Below are 15,839 nucleotides of genomic sequence, written 5' to 3'. Positions count from 1 at the left end.
TACAACAAGCACTTGATAAATGTTTTACTTGAGTGAAACAAAAATGTACCAGATTTTCTTGTGTCTCCACCTAAAGATGACACACCAGTGCTGCTGCTATAATTTATTATTTACAAAGGAAGAGCTTCATGTTATCATCTTATTCTTCTAAATATGATTCAGTGGATGAATCCACTCAATGCCTATTCAAAAAGGCATTCCAAAACAATGAACATGCTATTGAATGAAAACATAATTTACAAACTTTTCAGAATTTCTGCTTTCTGAATCCATGCTCCCAAATGACAATGAAAACAGTTTCTGCTTTACCTGTCCTTGTTTGAATGATCTTTAGTTACATATGTCCTGGAGGTATTAAGTGCATATCACTAAAAACAATATCATCATTGATAGGATCTATGGAAACATTTACAGAGAAGTCCTCATTAATATTATGAGAATAAAGAAGTTCCATAACCATCTCCATTCCTTGTACTTTTTCAAATTAAAATTGATTATATTACTTTTATCTTTTTTCTGTGGAGAAAGGATGCATCTTCATTGTGTAGCCATATTGGGCTGGAACCTTTTAAATGGAACTGTAGAGTCTTAGTATAAAGATAGGAATTTTGTCATGATTCCAATTAATATAATGAACAGGAAGGTTCAGGCAGTTGGATTGAATCAATAAATCAACCAAAAGGTACAAACTGAGAGTAAACAGACCTTAGTTTATTTTCGAGGGGGGAAGTACTTTGGTTATTAGATGAAAGAAACAAAATGTTTTCATTTGATGAAGAGAATCAGCCATTATCTTGGAGTCATGTGCAATGTAACAATCAATATGGAAGCTCACCTTATAGCAATAAAGCAGTCAGATTTCAGAGCTTCCAGGCTTAGAGATATTTTGAAGAAGCAGATATTTTTGCTTATAATAGAAGGAAGCAAATAAAAGGAAGATTAGTGGGATTAGAATGAATGCGATATCCTTCTTCCTCCAGCTCCCCCTGAGATTGGACTATTATCAAACAATTCATACAACCAACAGCAGAAGGACACACCAAGAATACACTAGACTCATGGAAGAAAAAAAGCTTCTTCTCTCTACCAGGGTACTAAACCTTCGAGTCAAGCACAGAAGATAATTTAGACTTAAGGAGAATTTCATGGCCACTCTAAGTCAGAAAAAGATTTCTAGTAACTGGCCACATGAACTTTCTGTAGTTGTTGTTTAGTTGTTTCAGTTGTGCTTAATTCTTTGTGATCTGATTTGAATTTTTGCCAATTCCTTCTCCAACTTATTTTACAAATGAAGAAAATGGAATTAAGACTGGCCCAGAGCACAGAGCTAGTAAGTGTCCATTGGATGATTCAACCTCAGGTCTTCCTGACACATTGGCCGAGAGCTCTATTGACTGTGCCACCTACTTGCTTCTATGCACTTTCTATGCTTCAGCTCAATTTTCACATGAATCCTGTGTGGAGAAGGATGTGGCACCTAGTTTGGTGAAGGAAAATGTTTTGTAACAACTGTTCTTATACATGTTCATAAACTATCTTTTCAGTAAAAGTTAGTTGGTATCAACTAATTGATAGATATTGAGAAGTACCAGATGGGGATTTATCAGAAGCAGTAAAAAATCCCTAAGTTCCTTTGAGTTATCCATAGCTCAAAATGTGTTACATGTTTTAGACATAAAGTATGACACATTATAAAATTAATGGAACATGGAAGAAATTACCTGTCAGATATTTGCATAGGGTAAAATTTCATTACAAAATAAGTGATAGGGTTTCATTGGTGGTGAAATGGATAACTTATTACATAGAAAATACAGTCAAATTAGAAGAAAAACAGGAAAACGATGGATAAATTACATCAAATTTCTTTGATAAAAGTCTCATTTCTCAAATATGTAGGGAGTTGAGCCCAAATTTAAAAAAAATAATCACTCCTCAATTGAAAAGTAGTAAAATGATTTGAGCAGACAGATTTTAGAGGAAGAAATTAAAGCTCTCAATAGTCACAAAAATTATTTAAATCACTAATAATTAGAGAAATACAAATTAAAACACATGAGATACTACCCCATGCCAATCTGTTATGCTAAAATCAGAAAAAAATTAGAAATGCTGGTATGTCATGTGAAAAAATAGGTAGACTAATGAATTATTGGTAGAGGCATGAACTAATACTACCCTCTGGAGAACAATTTAGAACTATGTCCTCAGGGTTATAAAATTTTTCACCCAGCAATACCAGTATTAGGTCTATACCCCAAGGAAGTAAAAGGAAAAAGAAATAAAATGTATATGTACAAAAATATTTATACCGATTATTTTTGTGATGGCATAGATGAAGAATAAGAACAAAATCAAAAAGAACAAAAGCAAGAAGAAAGAAGAAGAAGGAGAAGAAGGAAAAAGAGGAGAAGAAAAAAAAGAAGAAATGAGAAGAAAAGGAAAGGGAGAAGAAAAAGAGGGAAAGAAAGAACAGGAAGAGGAAGAAGAATAAGGGGAAGGGAGACAAAAGAATTACCTAGCATTTATGTAGTGTTTTATGATTTGCAAAGTGCTTTACATGATCATTTTTGAAGAGGGTTATAAATAGACTTTTTGATGAAAAATATCTTCATCATCAAAGTACTGTCTAAGGTTATAGCTATAGGGTATTGAAATTTTTATCCACAGCATCAATTGAAGATAATCAATAAAATTTAAAAAGATTAGTGATCTATATCAAGAGATAATTTTGTCTTTAATATTAATATTTGAAATTTTGAAATATTTCCAGGAGATGCTACATGGCTATAAGTCATGAAGTACCAAGCTCTTTTAAAAACTCTATGTGTGACTCAAATTCAATAGAAACTAAATAAAAGGCATAACTATGCACACACATATCAGTCATGATAAATTGATTACAAAAAGTGAAATAAAATAATACCTTTTATGGAAAATATGATTAGAAAAGGACTTCAGTTTATCATGCAGTTAAAACTGGTAGTATGGTGCTATGTTTCGTGAAGCAATGTTACAAAACCCAGAGCAAGGAAAATAGGTATACTGTAGAGTAATTTGGAACCATGCACAAAGGGTTCTATAGCTATAATTATTCTTTGATTCAGCATTACCACTACTAAGTCTGTATCCCCAAAACATTAAAGATAGGGAAAAGGACCTGCATGTACAAATTTATAGAACTCTATTTGTGATGGCAAAGAGTTGGAAAGAGTGATGTCCATCAATTAGGGAATGTATGGACAAATTATGGTATATGATTGCGATAAATACTATTGTGCCATAAGAAATGATAAACAGTACCACCTCTGAAATACCTGGAAAGCCTGATAATAAGTATTTAAAAATAAAGTGAGCAGAAGCAGGAGAAGTTTGCATATAGTAACAGAAATAATATAGGATGATCAATTGGGAATGACTCTTATCAGCGGTGCAAGATCATTCCAAAGGGCTCATGATGAAGAAGAGCATCCACTATCATATAAGGAATTGATGGAGTAGCATCTGAGTAAAGACTGAATCATACCATTCTTCACTTTATTTCCTTCGTAAATTTTTCTCTAGTATAAATGATATGTATCTTCCTTCACAATGTGACTAGTATAGAAATATGTATTGCATGATAGCTTATGTACAATCTATATCATATTACCTGCCATCTCAGAGAAGAGGGCAGAGTAGGAGAGAGAGTACCTGGGTCGCAAAACGTCACAAAATGATTATTAAAATTGTATGTGAAAAAAAGTAAAATGAAAAAAGGACTAGGGAAAGGTCTGACAGCACACATGGATAGATTTTTTATAGAGGATTTTGGGAATACAAATATTTTATGACATAAAAATGCATTTATTGTTATTTATCTATGGGAGGAAATAAGTACATGAATCAAATAGTCAATAAATTCAACAACAAGCATTTATTAAACAATTATTAATGAGAAAATATTCATATAAAATCTTGAAGTATAAATTATATCGTACATTTCACAAATATTGAAAGTCTCTTCATCTCTTGCTTATTTACTGATTTCCACAGCACAGACATTAAAGGACTATAATGGAAAAGTATTAAGATTAGATTATCAAAAATAATAAAGTTTATATAATAATACTCCTACCCAAAGGATTTAATACTGGAAATTACCTAAGATATTACAGGATTATAGAAATAGAAGTAGATGGAAACTCTAATGCCATTTAATCCAATATCTTCCCTAATTTTACAGGTAAGAAAACTGAGGCCCAGGAAGTCAAAGTGGTTTGTCCAAGGTAACACAAATAACAAACATCAGAGGTGAGATTTGAATACAAGTTCTCTGATTTCAGAACCAATGCTCTTTATAACAGACGAAATTAAAAAATAATACTTAGAGATGGAAGCTATCTCACTGGATATCCCCTATCTACATTTCCCTTAAAGATATCTTGTAAGAAGATACAAAAATGCCCTTCTGGGTTAATCAATTTCACTTTTGGAGGGGTCTAATAATACTACATAAATGAATATATATTAGGGTTGTAAAGTATCTTAGAGGTCATCAAATCTAATTTTTTTATTTTAAAGATGAAGAAAATGAGACACAGAGGTTAAATGACTTGTTTAGGATCACATAGTTTGTAAGCTGGATTTATACATGTCTTTCTAAATCCAAATTCAGTGCCCTACTTCCATTATTCCTAGTTCTACCCTCTGAGAATTTCAGACATCTGAAAAGCTTACTCCTGGCACATCACCCTGACAGTACAAAAGATCAAAGGCAAAACCTGAAGCTTGTTGTTCCTACAGACTAGCACTTAAACAAGATGGAAGATCCAGAGTAAATCAGTTAAGACTGTGAAAGGTCAGAGAAATATGGCATAGGAGATAGATAATCAGGATAGCTGACAGTGGAAAAAATGGTGAACTACCATGAGATATTTATAAATACAATGACAACTGTAGTGTATACCACCCAGTACAGACAGAGATGCTTATATGCTTATCAATATGAGTAAATTTCCTCAAAGACTATATTGGGAAATCAGATTATACATTTTCCCTTTCCTCTTTAGTAGGGAAAAGGTGGAGATAAGATTCAAAAGAGAGACACTTATAAATTGAAGAAGAAAGCATAATAAGAGTAGTCTGTGGGTATAAGAAGGGCTTCAAACACGTTGAAAATTTAGTTTGACTTAACTGGAGAAAACAGTTTATCGAAGTGAGTCTTTGGTGATGAGAAAAGGGGGGAGAAATGTCCATATCATCTGGAGGGCTCCCCCAAGAGATTTGTGTGCATGTTGTTTGGGGTTTTGAGAGGTTGTTTTGTTGTTGTTTTTGTTCCCTACCAGGGAGTTTAATAATAAGAAAACAGCATGGTGGTACAACTGTTTTGTACCTTCATTTCTTGTCCCCAGGTGTCTCATGTACAGTGTCTGGAGTTTCTTTTCCTTCCATCTAAGATGAGTCTATGATAATATGAGTTTCTGATGGCTTGACAGTTTTTTTTAAACTAATTTATTTATTTAGAGTATTTTTCCATGGCCACATGATTCATGACCTCTCCCCTTTCTTCCCCAACTTCCTGGAGCTGACAAGCAGTTCCACTGGGTTATAGATGTATCATTGTTCAAAACCTATTTCCATGTTATTCATATCTGCAATAGAGTTATCTTTTAACATCAAAATGCTAATTATATCCCCATCGAATCATGTGATCATTCATATGTTTTTCTTCTGCATTTCTGCTCCCACAGTTCTTTCTATGGATGTAGATAGTGTTCTTTTTCATAAGTCTCTCAGAATTATCCTGTATCATTGCATTGCTGCTAGTACAGAAGTTCATTACATTCAATTTTACCACAGTGTATCAGTCTCTGTGTACAATGTTCTTCTGGCTCTGCTCCTTTCACTCTGCATAAATTCCTGGAGGTCATTCCAGTTCACATGGAATTCCTCCAGTTTGTTATTGATTTTATCACAATAGTATTCCATCACCATCAGATACCACAATTTGTTCAGCCATTCCACAATTGATGGACACAAGACTTGACAATTTCAATATGACTTAAGATACATAAGTGAAAAAATGAATTCTCTGAGACTCAGATGCATTGTTCTAGCACAATGATGGTGAACCTTTTAGAGACAGAGTGCTGGGCTCTGCCCCCACCCCATACACCAGATTGAGTGCTATGCCCCACCCCACAGAGGGTCAGGCACACCCTGCCCCTTACCCCACACAGAGGAGAGAGAAAGCATTCCCATTGGATTGCTGGATGGAGAGGCAGGTGAAGTGAGGAATGTAGAAAGGGGGAGGGGTGTGGACCAAGTGCTCTGCTTCCCTCCAACTCTTCTGCCTGTGAGTCTACCCCTTTCCCCCCTTCCCCATGCATTCCTATTGGGGGATATTTAAAAAATATCATCAGACATAGTGGAGAGGGGGAGTGGGCAGCCCTGCTTGAGTCCCTCTGCCTTTCTAGTAAAGAACTCTGGGTGTGGGAAGTTTAGCCACGTGTCTACAGAGAGCACTCTGTGTTCCAGCTTTGGCACACATGCCATAGGTTCACCATCACTGTTCTAGCAATATGTTTGACAGCCCCCAAAGTAACATTCTGAATAGGCTTTTCTTCTTAAAGAACATTTATTCTCTTACTATAATGATTTGGAGGACAATGAAGATCAGAATTGAGAGTGATGAAAGTAATAAATGAGTCTTTGATCAATGTAAATTTTATCAGTTAATTATCAGGACCATGACCTATTGCTATTAATAATCTCTGTCACTTTGGGGAATCACTCAACCTCCTCCAGCCTTGATTTTTCATTTGTAAACCTAGGAAACTGGAATCAGTGACTTTTAAATTTCCTTCCAAGTCTGAATATCTTGTTTTATGCACCTATAATATGGGAGACTTATTTGAATGGCTAATAATAATGTTACAAACATGAAAAAAATTGGAAGAATAATACCATGTTAAAGGCTGCCTGGTCTCATATCTATATCCTAGGTTCTTCAAATGAACAAAAGTCACCCTGACAGGTTACTTTAAAGCTTTTATATTGAGAAATCTTTATTATTTCCCAGATAGGACAATAGCTTGTAAAGTGAATCCTTGCAGTCCATTTATAATTGCTATTCTACAAAAGTACAAATAATAAACCACTTATTATTTTAAATCCCCTGTTGCTCTCTGGGTATAAATACAGAAGGAACTTTAGAAATTAACTAGTTCTACCTCTTCAATTAATCAATAAGACCACTGAGACTTAGTGGGCCTTATTATTTAGAAAAGTAATAAGCTGAGTTCAGATATAAACCCAGTTCTCTGGACCTGCAATCCAGTGGTTAGTATTTTTCCCTTTAGAGAATATATGGGAAAGAATGGAGACATAGCTGAACTGTTTTCTTAATTTCACAAATGAATGCTATATAACATAGATTGTCTTTTTTTGTTTGTTTGTCTCAAGAATAAAAATAGTTTGGCTAGAATGGAAATATACAAGAGTGACTATATGATTTGTACTCACAGGTAAGATTATAGGACCAAAGTAATTGATTTTTCTACAAAAACAATAATCATCAAAACTATTTGGTACTGGTTAAAAATAAAAGAAAAATAGATCTATGGAGCAGTTTGAAAAAATAAACATGGAAGTAATGAAAAATAATATTTGGGTGTTTGACAAATTCAAGAACAGATTTTTTTGAAATTTTTGAGTAAGAACTATGGGAAAAGAGGAAAACAAGATTATATCATATCATGATAATTGTCAAAGAATGAAAAAATGAATATTGTTTTTGGGTTTGAGAAGAAGGCCCCACAATAATATCTGTTGGTGAAATTGTGAAGTGATAAAACTATTCTTTTTAAAAATAAATATTTATATACAATATGCTAAATACTGTGCTTACCACCAAATTACAGATAATAAGAAGATTATTTCTTTTTCTCAAGTTTCTTACAACCTAAAGAAGGAAGATGATACACAAAAGGTAGGACAGTGGTGCATATCCAAGAAATATATTTGGTAGGATTCTGCATTCTAGATGTAAAAAAAAATTGAAAATCTGTATAAAATTATAAGAAATTATAACATAATTTATAATTATATTGGTTTTATTATATATAAATTTATATATGAATATACATATATATATAATTTTATTCAATGATCCCAGTATTTAGTATATCCTCCAATACAGATAAAGATACAATATACATAAAATATTCATAGCAGCAATGTGTGTGTGTGCATATTAGTAACAAACAGCTATAAACCAAAATTCAGTTCCCTTGATTTGGGCACCACTGATAAAAAAAAAACACAACAAAATATCTATGTTATATTGCTATAATAGAATATCATTATATTCTATAAGAAATTCCTTAAAAAATGTGGATTTGTATGAACTGATATAGTGAATTGTAGAAAGCCAAATGGGAAAAATAAACAATAGTTACAACAATGTGAACAAATATGATGAAAAGAAGACAAATTGAGGAAAAGAAATGCCAATGATACTTTTAAAGAACAGATAATGAAGTCTAAGTCCTCTACATATGAGAGACTATTAGGGGCAAATTTTGTACACACCATCAAAAGTGGTTATTCTATTATGTTTGCTCAATTATTTATCTGTTACAGGAGAGGGCATAATGTGAAGAGCTTAAAGATTTTTTTTTGTCCCAGAAATATCTATGATAAAAATTGAAAGGGAAGAAGGAGAGAAAAAGAGAAGAAAATGTAGAAGAGGAAGGAGAGCAGAAGTATCACAGAATAACACAGTTTTAAGTGATCCAAAAAACTATTCAGTCAAACTTTGAAATATTCAACCATCCCTCTCACAGTAACTAAAAATTCTAAGACTTCCATGAATTTTAATTCATTATTTCCTAAGGCAGCACATTTCTTTTTGGATGTCTAATTGTAAGGGAGTTTTTGTCTTTTTGACCCACCACCTACAGTTTTACATCTGTCCTTCACATCAAAGCAGAATAAGTTTAATCCTTCTTATACATCATTTCTCTTTTTTAATATATAAGTAGTAGCATATTTCTTCTAAATTTTTTCTTGATGATAAACATCTGAATTTCCTCAGTAAAACTTCATATTTAAATAGTCTGCTTTTGTATAAGTTTCTGTAGCTATCCCAATTACTTCCCTAAAATATGACACTCAGAAACAAAGAGTTCACTGTTGATGTTGAACTGTACAGTAGAATAGCTATTATAGTTCCAGGAAGTTATCATTTGAGGATTTCTTTCTGGAGGTGATCTGTGAATTCTTTCAATTTCAATTTTATTTTCTTGTTCAAGGATGTCAGGGTAGCTTTCTTTGATTATTTCTTGTATTATGATGTCCAAGATTTTTTTTGATCATGGCTTTCAGGTAGTCCAGTAATTCTTAAAATGTCTCTCTTAGATCTATTTTCCAGGTCAATTTTTTTCAATAAGCAACTTCATGTTTTCTTCTGTTTTTCATTCTTTTTATTTTGTTTTATTGTTTCTTGTTTCTCATGAAATCATTCATTTCTAGCTATTCAATTCTAATTTTTAAGGCCTGATTTTCCTCTATCAGCTTTTGGATCTCTATTTTTCATTTCTTCATTTCTTTCCCCCACTTTTCCTCTGCCTCAATTTATTTTTGGAGTATTTTTTGAGCTCTTCCAGAATCTATGTCAAATCCCCACTTTTCTTTTGGACTTTGTATACGTTTACTTTGCTTTCACTGTCCTCTTCTGTTTTTATACCTTGCTTTTTTGTTTCCATAAAAATTCTTTACAGTTAGGTGCTTTTTTTTTATGTTCTCTCATTTTCCCTACCTTTTTATAGGTAGGATCTGTTTTCTGGGAGGTTAGGGTACCCTCTTAAACTTCAGTACTTCCTTGATGCTACCCTTAGCTTATTTTCTGAGTTTCTGCCAGTTTTAATTTTTCAGATGGTATGATGGCCTGAGAGCTAGGAGCTCCGAGGGCCATCTCCCCCTGCTAATTCAATTAATCCTTAAGATTAGCTTAAAGACTTTCCTCAGACTTACTCATGAGTTTTCAATCTCCCTCTGGATTTGATCAAATCAGAGGCTGCTCAAATTCTAGCCTTAGGCTTAGTCACAAGATTTTGGTCTCACTGTATTCATTACAGTAATTGATCCAATCAGACACACACAGTTGATTGCACTGTCTTGGGAATCTGCCTTAAGCCTATGGAAGAAAGATCTGGACCTTTCACTTGGGTCAATCAACTACCCCAAACTGGGATCTATGTCTTCACCACAGGCCCAGAATGGCACTCTTGGCTTTGCTCTGTGCACACACATATCAGCCCATTTTAGCACAGACTTACATGCGCTGGGATTCTGGACTTGACCACAGGTTTGAGACCTAAAGGAGTGTGCATTGGCTTGGACCTCTCTTTGCCTAGTGTAATATGCAGAAATGGGTAGCCATTTTCTCTCTGGGTGCAGAGCACCCAGGCCATGTGCCAGGGAGACAGTTAAGGACAGGGTATAAAAGAGGGTCCACAAATCCCTGGGGACTTCACTTCTCTCTTTCATTTCAAAGGTTAGGGAGGAAGTGGTTTGCGCCCCTCTTGAGTGGTTTGGGAGTTTTGGTTAGACAGGTAGGGACAAACTCCATTGCTAGCCAAATTCAATACTTCATTGGCATGATCAACAACCATGTATTTAAGCTAGTGTCAACAGCTACAATCAAGAACAGCAGCATCTGACCCAGGGCCTGACAGTCTCTGGGCTCAGCTATAAGCAACAGAGTTGGAAGTGCCCTCAAGGTTTTCTCATACTCTGCCCATAGGAACAACAACTTGTGTTTCAAGATTTATTTAACATCAAGTACTTAGGCAAGATCTTTAGAGTTTCCTTTCACCCACCTTCCTACTCCTTTACCTACCCTCAGTTTGGCTTTAAATAAACCATGTTTAAACCCTAAAGCCTAAAAGTTCTTGAAGCCATTGCTTACCTTACCAACAGCAAATAGTCTTTAGCAGTGAGATCTGGTTAATATCATTAGCTGGTCTAGCCTTTCCAAGCCAGGTTTATTCACCATCAATTTAAGATTTCAGGAAGTCACAGTTTACTTCCTGGAAACATTTCAAACTGCCTGGCTGGATTGGTTCTAAGGCCCTGGGGCTTTGGCAGAGAATCTTGGGCTTAAAGGAGACCTATCCCTGTTAGTGAGGGAGCTAATCTAAATTCACATTCAGCTGTAGTTAAGGTCTCTCACCCTATTCATATTCCATCATCAGCATCTGCCTAGGCTCCCCTGGCTGCCCATAACAGGAGACAGGGTTTCAGGGTCTGAATATTGGCTTGGACTAAGGATCAGAATCAGACATAGCAGACATGGGGTGGGAGTGTATAACTTGCTCTTCACTCCTTGCCATAGAATTGATGCCTGTGCTCTCTTCTTACTCTAGTGTCCCAGATGTTCTCTGTCTACCTTTTAAGTCTTTCTTTTCTTGAAAGTTGTTTTCTCTGTCTCCTTGTTTGTTCTTTCACCCCAGTATTTTTTTTGTGTGTGTTTTTTAAGCTTTTATTTAATTAATTAATTTAGAATATTTTTACATGGGTTATATGATTCATGTTCTTTCCCTTCCCTCCTCCCTCCTCTGTACTGGAGTTGATGAACAATTCCATTGGGTTTTACATGTGTCATTTATCAAAGCCTATTTCCATATTGTGAATATTTGTAATAGAGTAATCATTTAAAGTCACAATCCTGTAAGATTTAAATTAATTTCCAATAACTCCAAGTATTAATTTATAAAGTTTATTAATAATCACTTGAAGTAGAAGGAATAAAAAGGAAATAGAAATATAAAAACCTAATTATCTAACAAAAAGTAAATCCACATGAGTAAGTTCTCTTGTCTGGCCCAAACTCAGCTTCCACAGCCACCAATCACAGGAAGAGAGAGAGAGGTGGGGCTACACAAAACTTATATCCTCCCTAGTTTAGCACATAACATGAGAAGGAAAGTGGGATGCAGTGAATTGAAGTCATGGGGAGCATATTCTAATTATACAATCCCCCCTGTGATTCCAATGGAAAAAGAGTATATAGAAATCGCCCAGATTTACATGCCTAATTTCCCCTTGGACTCAGTGCACATAATCAACATATATCTCTAAAGATCTTTAACTAGAGGTACATACAATATTATACTATCTAAAGGGAAATTACAATAATTTGGTGATAAGAGGGAAATAAAAGAGAACAAAGCTCATAATTGCTAGGCTCATTGACAAAAAGCCAATTAAGGGGCAGTTCCCTTTGGCATAAGAGTTTACATTCAAAATAAATGTGTTCAACCTCCCCACAGTTCAATTTCACTACATCCGAAAGTTTACTCTGAATCTTTTGGTGCAGTGCAAGATTTCTACAGGCATCTCCATGTTGCCTTCTCCAAACAGTTGACATTTTTGATTTGGAGAGGTAGCAAGTTTCTTATCCTAAAATTACTCTCAAACAAGAAAAAAATTTTATAAATCTAGAATTATATGACAATTATACGATCACCCCTGAAGAGGGGTTGACAAATACATGGATCACCCAGGGATACATGACTGAGTTATGAGGTATGTGAATAAATTGTTAAAAGGAAGTAAAAAACATTAAAAAATAGAAAAAAAGAGAAAAAATTAAATAGTATATAAGAATTCTGAGTAATTAATAATAAACCCATAATAGGTCCTTGAATCAGGGAGTCTGTAGGACCATTGCAGCAATATGCACTTACTCAATCAGTAGCCAGGACTATAGAAAATTGCCATCCTATGAAAGGCAGAAAAGGGACTAGATTTTTGCAGCAAATGGGAAATATCATTCCCTGGTCTGATTTTACCTTGACTCTCATGGATAGGGGAGCCAAAATGGCAGCTAAATTGACGTACTTTGTCTGAGTCCAGCATGGGGAAATCCTGTATCTCATGTTGTCAAACAACCACTTTCTCAAACTCCAAAACAATTCCTTTGTTTTGGTGCGGATCCTCATCAATCTCATTGGGATTGGTTGGTCTCCTTGACCTCGTGCTCCTTGGCACTGTATAATGGCTCTTTGGGGATCTCTTCTTCTGGGATCAGTCACAATCATTAATCAAAGTCCCATAATATTTAACAATCAATGACAGGTTTTCATAGTCTAAGGCTTTTGGGCATGCATTAATATTAGAGCTAATGGATATTTAAACTTACCCTAGTACAAAATAAAAATAAAAAATAATATTGGTAACATGTATTTCAAATTCAAAAAATGAGAGAAAAAAGAAAACTCAAATACTCTATTGCCTATACAATGAAAAACAATAATAAAATTTTTTTAAAAAAAATCAAAAATATATAGTTAGCAACAGTGACGCATGGTGTTTGCCAAGGAGAGGTGCAATACAAAGGTTTCTTACCCCATAATGATATTCATTTCCTTTTTAACTTAGTCATGATCCACAGTCTGAGTGCAAATGATTTTCACCAAGTAACAGCTTTATAAAAAAATAGTATAGCTAATGCACATTCAAGAAGTACCAAAATCCCCAAAATCATAAGAGCCCATTTAATGATGATACCAAACAAACCGGATATCATTAGGATTCACACGAGTCTCTATAGCCACTGAAGGTCATGGATACTTGTCACAAGTTCTCCAGATCCAGCTAATCTTTCAACCTTGGCTGAGATATTTTTAACAGTCTATTACTACCATCAATCCATAATTTGGCAGGAGAACCCAGAAAAACCTCTGTATTGCTGATAAAAACTTTTTTGGTTCTAAAACAATCTAGATCATTGATGGGCAAACTACAGTCCATGGGCCAGAGAGAACTGAAATGTTCTATCCTGCTGTAAAACATTATTCCTAATCTGATGAATACAATGAGTAGGATATAATACAATGAAACTTTGAAAGAGTTGCCTTAGAAATAGACTGAAAGATGAGAATTTCCTTTCCTTTGGCCTCCTCTTTAAAAAGTTTGCCCATCACTGATCTAGGTAATTCTGGGGTAGAAGGGTAGAGTAAGCTGAAGAGTTACAAATACAAAAACCATCTAGAAGCCACTAGGCTCCTGGAAAATGCTCTCTCAGGAACCTTCCAGAGGTACTACGACTCCTAGGAAAACTTTCCCACCTCCCAGAAGAGACTGTAATAGCCATAAAAGGCATGTCTTTGTATGTCTTATCCATTACATTTTTTAATAAATGTGGAGGTGGGGAATATAACAGTGCTACAGCATTTCACTTCAATTACTAAATGGACCCTTACCTCTTGTTACAAACAACTCAAAGACAGGCAAATGATCAGTCAGAGGTAGTGGTGCTACTAGATACCTGGAAATCATTTTTGAAGAACCCTTAAAATAAATTTAAATTTTTAAATTTATAAATTTAAATAATTTTAAATTTAATTTAAATAAAAATTTAAATAAAATTAAATGAATAACTAAATAAAATTTTAAAATAAATTTAAATAAAGTTTGGTGGAGTCCATCCATCATCATCTATGTGACAATTGACAAAGGCAAAAAGGAACAAAAGGCAGCTTAGGCAACATGTGACCTTGATGGATCTGGGCCAACCCCAGGATCCTAAAGACTTATGGTTTTTCCATGGAAAAGGGTTTGTCCAAGTTGCTTATGGGCTATTACAATGATATTTTCTCTAATCCAATCATATGGGGAGATATACATAAAGACAATGTAATAGCACATATAGCTCAAAGGTCAAAACACAGTAACAGAAAGTGACATAGGGTAACAGAATATATTAGATTAGATCAATATGTGAACTTAAAAAACAAAATTAAATCATAAAGCAAACAACCAGCAAATATAAAACATGTGACAGAATACAGGCACTGAATTCAAGAGTCCTTTTCTCCAATTCTGATAGCTGCATTACAGAAACTTCTTCACTATTTGGAGGGGAAAAAACTGGAACAGTTAACATCAATAAAACAATGGAGTCTGAAAAGGCTTAAAAATTCACCTCCAGACTCTTTAAGGTTCCTTCCCCTCCTGAGTATCATTATCCATCTAGATTCCTTTCGTCACATCTATGGGGTTCCCCATACTCGCACTGAGCATAGTGTGGACCAACCCCTTATTGCATGTGTTGCCAAGACTGGGCAGGCCAAAATGGCCAGGGGATGTAGGGAGATGAATCTCCCCCCAGAATCTTAGGATTACCCAAGCTAATCACAATGACAAGTGAACCTGGGAATAGTACAAAGAAAAGACATCCTAAAATTTTGGTAATGTACTGCTCTTTCATAGAGTGGGCCATGCTTGAAATTCTACTTATTAAATTGGTTGTAAATCTACTTCCTGTCTGTAGATGGCTCTACCCTAGTATGTACTGGCTAGGAGTAAATTGAAGAGGTTTGGGAGAGTAACCTTCTTTCTCCTCTCCACAGGGGTAAAAATGCCAGGGAACACATGCTACCAAGTGGGAGTACTGGGGTACTAACTGAGGGGTGCCTAGGTCCTGGTGCTTTAGACCCATAGGGGTTTAGTAAAGACCTTAAAGAGAGAGCAAATTTCTAGGAGTAAAATAAGGCTAAACTTTCTCAATTCAGCCCAATAATTAATACCTTCTAATAACAACAATAACAAAAAAAACTGGGCTGAAATTATTAACTTCCTCCAACACTCTGGGATTTGGGGCTGTGAGATAGTAGCTTGTGGAGGAGGCAGGGTTGCTTCCCCCAGGTGGGAGGAGTCAGGAGGGTTAGAGGTTAATTGTTGCTAAAACACACACACACACACACACACACACACAAACACACACACACACACACACACACACACACACACACACACACACACACACACACACACACCTGGCTTACCAG

Source organism: Gracilinanus agilis, chromosome 4 (genome assembly GCF_016433145.1).
Source record: "Gracilinanus agilis isolate LMUSP501 chromosome 4, AgileGrace, whole genome shotgun sequence".
In the NCBI taxonomy this organism is placed as follows: Eukaryota; Metazoa; Chordata; class Mammalia; order Didelphimorphia; family Didelphidae; genus Gracilinanus; species Gracilinanus agilis.
Note: the sequence above shows the minus strand (reverse complement) of the source record.